We start from the raw sequence: 9,912 nt of genomic DNA, 5'->3' as shown, positions 1-9,912 counted from the left end.
TGACACCAGCGCATAATAAAATTCTTTATTACAATCCTTCTTAAACATACACAACTGTCACTGTATATCATTTTTATTGAGCTTAAGCAAGACAAAATAGGTCAGTTACATTTTGAATTCATCTAAGGCTCCTGGTTAGTTACACATCCTTACGAGTCAGAATACCAGACCACATAGCAATAACTGGTATTTGCATATCGACGTACGTCTCCTTGATATAGCATGCAAAACAAATGTCTGTCGGCACCGGATGCATTTTTATGAAAACACTGAACAACCACAGACACTTAAGGTCTGGAACCCCCAACCCCTCCGGCCCAAACTACTATACGCACCTGTGTGTACTTATTTGAACTAATTTGAAAATATATATAATCTCTTTAAGCTAGTGAGAGATTATATATATTTTCAGATTAGTTCAAATAAGTTTAACATTGCTTGTGTGATTATAGTTTGGGTCTGGATATACGATGATGATGATAAAAATATACACAGGTGCGTAGTAGTTTGGGCTGGAGGGGTTGGGGGTTCCAGACCCCAAGTGTCTGTGTGAACAACCTCATGCGTTGATACTGGACAATCGCTTTAGATGTGTCATTATATATTACTTACCTGGATCATATTGGACCATACATCACAGTCAGTTTGGAAGAAATGCATATACACACGTTTTCTTTCTCGGTTTACAACAGAAACTTCTAAACACCACAAAAACTAGACTGAACGGTTACTTAGATTCTTTTGTCATCATGAATCATGTAAGCTTATATAACGTACACATACCTTTGAGTAGTTGTCATGATGGCATCATAGAAAAGTAAATTACATTGTAGAAAGAAATACTTCATCAAAGATTAAAAGTGGAGGACCTAGGCCTATGCAATGGGATGTTCTTCTATCAAAGCAGTCGTTATATAAACATCATAACCAGACATTATAATAGATTAATACGGGCATTACGTAGACCATTGCACCTCTTTGGTTCTACCATAACGATGTAATTCAGACTATGCACACGGCAGGGTTCAGTTTCACATGGTCTTTGATGTACTTCATATGTTGTTGATGTTGTTGTTGTTATTGATTATTCTATACTGCTACAAGTACCTAGCCAACCAAATGTTACTTTCTGTGCTTTAAAAAAATGTTGAGACAGCGTAATTTTGTTGCTTTTACCTTGTTATAAAAGAGCTTTAAATTCAGTAGAAATGACTAGAATGTCTAAGTCACTTCTCAACGTTTTACACATGAGATGCTTCCTATATCTATAGCCTCCTGAGAGCAATGACAACAGCTCCAACCAATGAAAAAGCCCGGCTCAAGACTAGGTACATCAGTATTTAAAGATAGAATACATTACATACTCAAACACTAAATACACTGCTTAAAAGAAAGCCACATAATTATACATAGATTACTTTATGAAAAACATTTACAAAACGTTGAAGCATTCCTGAGCGTAGTGATACACGCAGACGAAATTTGTTACGCCAATGATAACAAGTGCATTCACAATAAAATGTTAAAATAAATATAAATCCCTAAAAGTTTCAATGGTAATAAAGATGTATTCACAGAAAGCCGGGTACGGAATCCTGTTGGGGCCATTTATAATGTCGCCGTCGCGTTTGTGGGGTCGACACACGACAACGCGAAGTGACATAGCGACATTACGAAGTGACACCCGACAATCGCAAACGACGGCGACAATCCCAAACGACAATGTCGCGATATCCACTTTAAAATGTCGCCTTTCAAAAGCACGATATATCGCGATGTCACTTCGCATTGTCGAGCGTCGTATCGCATTGTCGCTATGTCACTTCGTAATGTCGCGATGTCACTTCGCGTTGTCGTGTGTCGACCCTGCAAACGCGACGGCGACATTATCAAACGACATGCGATAATCACAAACGACGCTCGACAACGCGAAGCGACATTTTCCAAATGTCGTATCGTATGTCACGTGTCGCGGGTTTGGGTGAGGGTCGACGCGCGACAATTCCAAACGATACACGACACGCGAAGTGACATTCGATAATACGAAGCGACATTTTCATAATGTCGTATCGCATGTCGCCCGTCAACCGGTGAAAGGGTAAGATAAAAAGCTGTATTTCCGTACGTAAAATGTCCATGTTTTTCATTAACTTCAAATAATTGTAGAATGTTACAAACACAAAATATTTAATGAAATAACTTTTATAAATTAAATTCAAACATTGTCTAAACGGATATGTAACTTGTATAATTTTACCGCCAACGGTTTCGTCAAAGGACCGTCTCAAAATGTATCATTTTTCGTGAAAATATGCATACTTCTTCATATATTAAATAGAGGGGTGGTCCTTGTCTGAGAAGCCATATCTTCATAACCTAATGTCCGATTTTAATAAATGATACCTTGTTGCAAAGGGCAAGCCAGTACCTAGAGAAATGAGGCCACGTCAGGTTTGAACCCGGTCGGCTAGGGTTCAAGGTCAAATTCCGGTAATATGAACTTGTCAGAGCAGTCAAGACAGTCCTGAAAACCCAAGCACTACCTTCATTGAGTCCAATGACACCATTGGAGCAATTCTCATGGCTCCCCGGGTCGGACCAGCTTAGTCTTGGCCAGCACCCTACCGTATATAACAAGTTTAATCATTTTCTGATACCTGTCCTGAGCTCTGATGGCATCATATGGACTTGTAAGGAACTTAAATGTAAAGCCAAAACATCTACGAACATATCCATATACGTGTATATGATATAGGTAGGTATCTGGGGTGTAGAGACTCGAACAAGGGTCAAAATCTACCATAGTGTCATTATCAACTGAAATTCAGTATAAATTACAATAATAATAATTAAAAAATATAGGACGGGTATCAGAAAATGATCAAACTTGTTATATGCGGTAGGGTGCTGACCAAGACTAAGCTGACCCGAACCGGGGAGCCATGAGAATTGCTCCAATTGTGTTATTGGACTCAGTGAATGTAGTGCTTGGGTTTTCAGGACAATCTTGACTGCTCTGACAAGTTCATATTTTGAGAATATTACCGGAATTTGACCTTGAACCCTAGCCGACCGGGTTCGAACCTGACGTGGCTTCTTTTCTCTAGGTACTGGCTTGCCCTTTGCAACAAGGTATCATTTATTAAAATCGGACATCAGGTTATGAATTTATGGCTCCTCAGACAAGGACCACCCCTCTATTTAATATATGAAGAAGTATGCATATTTTCACGAAAAATGATACATTTTGAGACGGTCCTTTGACGAAACAGTCGGCGGTAAAATTATACAAGTTACATATCCGTTTAGACAATGTTTGAATTTAATTTATAAAAGTTGTTTCATTAAAATATCTTGTGTTTGGAACATTCTACAATTATTTGAAGTTAATGAAAAACATGGACATTTAACGTACGGAAAAGTACGGAAGTACAGCTTTTTATCTTACCCTTTCACCGGTTGATGGGCGACATGCGATACGACATTATGAAAATGTCGCTTCGTATTGTCGAGTGTCACTTCGCGTGTCGTGTATCGTTTGGAATTGTCGCGCGTTGACCCTCACCAGAACACGCGACATACGATACGACATTTGGAAAATGTCGCTTCGCGTTGTCGTGTGTCGTTTGTGATTATCGCATGTCGTTTGATAATGTCGCCGTCGCGTTTGCAGGGTCGACACACGACAACGCGAAGTGACATCGCGACATTACGATGTGACATAGCGACAATGCGATACGACGCTCGACAACGCGAAGTGACATCGCGATATATCGTGCTTTTGAAAGCGACATTGCAAAGTGGATATTGCGACATTGTCGTTTGGGATTGTCGCCGTCGTTTGCGATTGTCGGGTGTCACTTCGTAATGTCGCTATGTCACTTCGCGTTGTCGTGTGTCGACCCCACAAACGCGACGGCGACATTGTAAATGGTCCCAACAGGATTCCGTAGCCGGGCCATGAAGTCCAAAAATGCCTCTTTAGGTTGAGTGAACCTGCTTCAGCAACTCTCTGAGAAATGTATGTATTTATCTATGTATGTGTACATGTATATGGATGTAAGTAGATGATCGAGTATCGTTTGGAAAATCTAAATAAAAAATCGAGTGTATTTATGAAGCAAACATACTTCAAGTACTAATTGAGATTCTGTGTGTTATTGTCGTCAGACGAGAAATTATAGTTACTCATTTTTAAAATGTACAGATAAATTATGTTGTAATTAACTAAACTAATTACGCCATTAAAATGTATTATTGGTGAATATGAAATTTAATTTTGAATGAAAACGTCAAAAATGATAAATTATGTTCATGGGGATTTGAATGTATATTGGCATTTAGTCTGTCACTCTGTAAAACAACTTTGAAACATGTACCATTAATACAAATATCTTACTGAATGATTATAGTTATTTCAAATATTCTGTCGGTTTTTGTCATGTCGTGCTAACTAGGTTAAACGTTGAGATGGTTAGGGCGCTGATTGGGCCAGCACTATTTTTTCTCACTCTGCGACGAGCAGGTGCTTGGGGAAGGGAAAATAGGCTGGTTTGTTAAGCTTGATAAAAAGCTAGGACTATTTGACTCTGGATCTCTCGGACTATAGCACACTTGGACTGATGCACTCTAGGACTAATAAGCTATGGAACTATTGTACACGGGGTCTATCGGACTGTTGCACTTTGGGACTAAGGCATTCCGGGACTATCGCACTCTAGGTCTATTGCAATCTTGGACTACTGCAATTCTTGGACTAATGCATACTAGGACTGATGCACTCTGGGACTATTGCAACACCTTTGCCAATAGATTGTAACCTGTTTCGTCTGGTAGTTAAAATGAACCTACTAGAGGGCTTCCGTGGTACACCTTTTACCGCGGTCCAACGTTGGGCATAAGTAAGTCTTATAAAACAGGTCAGTGACAAACAGATAAATATCTGACATTTGATTGACATCTTTTATTTCTAAATTAGGACAACATACTGTTCAGGCATGTGACATTAATTAACTTCGGCAACGAAAATACCAAAACGACGCCATTAGTGATGTGTTGTTTTTTTGTTAACCAGTTGTGTAACGGCCATATATACAGAGATGTTTCGGGAAGTTTCTGTCAGTACTTGTAAAGGATCTAATCCTTCTGCATCTAGTGTAACTTCTTAACAGAAATAAAAGCTTGTAAATCAGCAACAATATTTTGGCATTTTACTGGAACAGGTACGTTAAAATTGTATTTTACTTCACTGCTGACAGTATTGATATGAAAATATTTTGGCGGACGAATCACTTATGTAGGAAACTATAAAAGTGTGATAATTCTTTCAAAAATAAAATTGTTATAGAAGTGTTTGCCATCCTTATGACATACTTAAAGTTGTTGTTAATTTGTGCTTAATAATTAATGAACCCCGTGTTGTTTGCAAATATTATTATTTATTCAAATATCCAATGTTTAATTATTCAATTTTATTAATCATTGTTTTGTTTTCCTTCTTTTTCACTAAGTTTCGGACTTTAAAGAGCTTTTAATTTAAGAACAATTTCAGATGAAAAGAACTTTCATTGTAAGAACGTAAAGCTACTACAATGTATCTAGAAAAATCCCACCTGACCCCAATTTCACTAAAAAACTTAAGTAATTACATAGTTAAGTCTGTTATTTAAAATCGTGCTACTGCGTAAGTTATTCTTATTTAATGTTGATTTTTTTCTGTAACAATGCATTTATAGCTAAATTATACTATGGTTAGTAGTATTTGTCTGCAGTACTTATTTCAGTCATGCAAATAATGATGTTTCTATTTAAGCACGATATAACGAACTTAAGTATTTGCTTAAGTATATTTCTTATTTCTGTACTTCGTTTTCTGTAAAATTCAGAATTGTTGTGTTTTGATCTATGAAATAGACATATACGGTTCTGACAGATGGAAAATGCAACATTTAAGGTGCATAAATAGCATGGACAAGCACTTGAAGTAACAGACTTAGCTGAGCAATTACTTACGTTTGTTCGTAAAATTGAGGGCAGGATTAGTAACCCATCAAAAGACGCTCGAATAACCAAAACGATTTTTTTTATGCATTTATCATTTAAGGCAGTTAAACACGTCGTGTACGTTAGAAGATAATAATAGCTGTATCCTAGCTTCACTCTAAATATCAGACAGAAGATTTGCACTCAAAAAATAAATATTGTTGTTCGTTTGTGTTAAGTACGTATATACGTGTTATTTGTAAATAGCTTTGTTCATCCAAATATCTTATAAACGTTTAATCATGACGCTAATAATCCTTTTGATCATTTTCATTGAGTTATTTGAAGGGTACTAATTCTTGGACTCTTAATATGTCTTTTGAAAACAAAGCACTGTGGACAGCTGATGAGAAACGGACTTGCTCAATGAATCTTGTTTTTCAAATCTTTAAGTGGAATATCTTAATTTAACGTTTAGGCTGCTAAATTTCTAAAATGGACTGGCCCATCATTCAATTTGGGCAGTACCATTTCGTATTCAAAGGGATGTTCAATGAAAATTTACTGACCAAATAGCGAACAGTGCACTCCATGTGTGGACTGATCTTGGTCTGCTCTGGTCGCAAAGGCAGAATCAGTTAACGTCAGAGGGCTTAAGGTTAACCTTAATTGTTTCAGGTTCGCAGAATAAAGTTATCATATTTTCAAGTTTCTATATCTAGTTTCGGACCAAAACACTGTGGACCAAACACCACTGCTATTTGAAGGATGACAAATATCCTTCTGAAAAATATTAAATACATTCTTTTATTTATGTTGCAGAAAATGTTTGGAAGACTTCTTATTTCGTTGTTTCTTTGTACTATGATTTCCACGGTGCTTGTCAGCGGCTACGTGATCTACCATCAAGTGCCATCTTACGTCATTTCCGCTCCACGTTACGCCTACCGCACAATTACATATCACAGAGCACCTATTGTTTACTATGGTGACGGATATGACAGCCCAGATTACAACACGAACTCGTGAAACTATGTAAGTATCACTGTGTAACACCGTACGTGATTAAAGTCTTATGAAATAAAATATCACAAGGGCCTTTATTGGGAAAATGTCCTATGTATACTTTGTAACAGCAATGATAGTATTCACTTATTGAATGGCTTACCGGCCAATAGTCAAAACTATTCTTGAGAGCCACAGGAAGAGGATTAAAAGTGTTGACCATTTTCTGGCAATCCATTCATTACGTGTTTTATTACATGACAAAAAATGTTCACAGATTTATTTTATTTTTAGCCGAGTAAACTTGTTTCGAATACAGGCCGTTATTATCAACACAGATTTATACAAAGAGTCATGTACTAATGTAATATAATAAATACATGTTACTGTTTTATGGTTTATACATGAACAAGACATTGATACCGCACGTTGAGGGATGTGCCAGTGAAGTTTACACCACATGAAATATGACATAAAATATTTATAATATTATATGTTCATGGATAAATCAAAAGAGTGTCTATACCCTACTTTGTTTGTGTGTGTTATCAATTCCATTTGTTTCTCTATCTGATTAAATAACATTACAATAATCCCGATCATGACATAAAAGAAGCATTTGCGAAAGTAGCTGACTCGACATTCAGATATGCTTCAATGTACTTTTATTAGTAACATTAATAAATAATTACAATCAACTATATAACTAAACTTTATTTGTATTGTCTATAAACTTGAGGAGATAGCTTACTAGTATTATGATTTTTTCCTGTTTTCAGGACTATAATTATGTCAAAGCCAGTAGAAGCACAGACCCACGGATAGATAGAAATGTCAACACATTTGTCTCATTCTCCACCATCTGAATCATGATTTAGCAGCATTAGAGATGTCATGTTCATTCTACACATCACGTTAAAGTTTTATACTCACTCAAAACATCACTTGATTTATGAGAAGTCTTAAAATAGTATTTTCATTAATTTCTTTATACAGATATTTTACAGCTTACTATTTATATAGTCAAGAGACTTAAATATTAAAATTTTACTTATCTCAAATCAATAGAAATCAATCTATGAAAATTTTTCTTAACTGGAGCATTGTAAATGTTGTAGTGAACCGGTAATGACACTCGTCAATTTCTGTGTGACTGACACTCGGCACTTTCCGTGTGACTGACACACGGCAATTTCCGTGTGATTGACACTCGGCAATTTCCACTCAGCAATTTCCGTGTGACTGACACTCGGCAATTTCCGTGTGATTGACACTCGGCAATTTCCGTGTGACTGACACTCGGCAATTTCCACTCGGCAATTTCCGTGTGATTGACACTCGGCAATTTCCGTCTGATAGGCCTACGATTTCTCGGCAATTTGGCTTTTTTTCGGGCGTAAAATAGCTAGCGCGATTTATGGATTCGCCTGTACTATTCTGTCGTTCATTTCGCATGAACACCGAAAAAAAAAATTCATAAGTGATTATACAGACTTATGTTATAATTATGTTAAATATTTAGGATATGGTATTTTTGCATAATTAAAAACGCGGAAAATGCCGAAGTCGCGTACGCAGAATACTTAGTACGTAATTTGCCGAATGTCAGTAGTGGTTTACTACCTAAGGTAAATAGTTATACATGTATTATCATTGATCATTTTTCTAGACATAACATACCTCATTGTGTACATTCATGGAAATCTACTGTTTTATAATTTAATAAAATATCTTATTGCTGAAAATATAGATTTGTATTTAATCAAGTTGTTTTCCGCTGTCCAAATATTGTGTTTAAACTTAAGGTCTCTTCCGTCATCACATATAATTCCCCAATTTTTGTATACCACCATACCACAAAATTTAATAAATGGCAAACGAACTGTCCAAATTCAAAAGACTTTTGCCAAAGTGCTACATTTCTCGCATGCAATTTTGAGAAAGATAATTTTCAATAGTTGCATTGTTATCACTAATACTATGTGGACCTGTAACGAAGTTTGTAAAGGCCCTTCCTTTTATTGAACAACACTTACGTCAAGTTCGGGAATGCAGTTTTCCGACAGGTAATTGATAATCGCATGGGAACGAACTGCGCATCCATTGTCGCAGATTTGTTTTTGTATTGTTATGAAAGAAATTTTATGTTGAACCTTTCTCCTGATACGCAGGCAAACATGACTGCATTTAGCAATACAACAGGTTGTCTGGACTATATCTTGATACGAATAATCAGGTTTTTGTTCCATTGGTGGATGGAGCTCAATTTAAATAAAACTAACAGCTTCGATACTACTGCTATAGTTTTAGATTTACATCCCTCTGTTTACAGCAATATTCTAATTAATTTTAGTATAGTAAATTTCTCACCTTTGAATGGACATGTGCCCGAGTTTTGTTTTTGTTTGGGTTTAACATCGCGCCGACGCAATTATAGGTCATATGGCAACTTTCCAACTTTGATTTTGGAGGAAGGCCCTTTCGATCATTATTTCATCACTAGCGGGAACCTGTGTTGAACCACCGGCCTTCCTTTAGCTAGCTGAATGGCTTCCTCGCATGGAGAATTCTACGCCCGAGGATGGCTCGAACCCACATCGTAGAGGAAAAATGGTTTGAGGTCATTGGCCTTAAGAGCCCCCTCCCCCTCCCCACCCCAGGTGTACCAAAGGCAACATTTTATGGGGTTTGCCAAATAAACTTTTTCAGCAAGGCTACCGTAATTATAAATTGCGTGCTTGTAAATATGTTGCTAAAATTCAGATTTGGTTTTAAAATTTGATCGCAATTTAAGGACACTTCCGCAAGGATATATCAAAACCCGACTTTTATGGGGATATTGTTTACAACTCCGTAAGATTTTGAGTCATGATAATTTTCCAACTGTATTTGGTAAAGTAATGAAACGTTCAACCATTTGCAGTT

General features: G+C 36.7%; 1 long non-coding RNA gene across 1 annotated transcript; it reads left to right on the top strand.

The window, feature by feature from the left end:
* The first annotated feature begins 5,084 nt into the window (after nucleotides 1-5,084).
* LOC123547842 (uncharacterized) lies at nucleotides 5,085-8,704 on the top strand. Its single transcript, XR_006685755.2, has 3 exons — nucleotides 5,085-5,222; nucleotides 6,805-7,017; nucleotides 7,767-8,704. It is a non-coding gene; the product is annotated as an uncharacterized LOC123547842 (long non-coding RNA).
* Nucleotides 8,705-9,912: the final 1,208 nt, after the last annotated feature.

Source organism: Mercenaria mercenaria, chromosome 9 (assembly GCF_021730395.1).
Source record: "Mercenaria mercenaria strain notata chromosome 9, MADL_Memer_1, whole genome shotgun sequence".
Lineage (NCBI taxonomy): Eukaryota > Metazoa > Mollusca > Bivalvia > Venerida > Veneridae > Mercenaria > Mercenaria mercenaria.
Note: the sequence above shows the minus strand (reverse complement) of the source record. Positions and strands in the feature narration are given on the sequence as shown.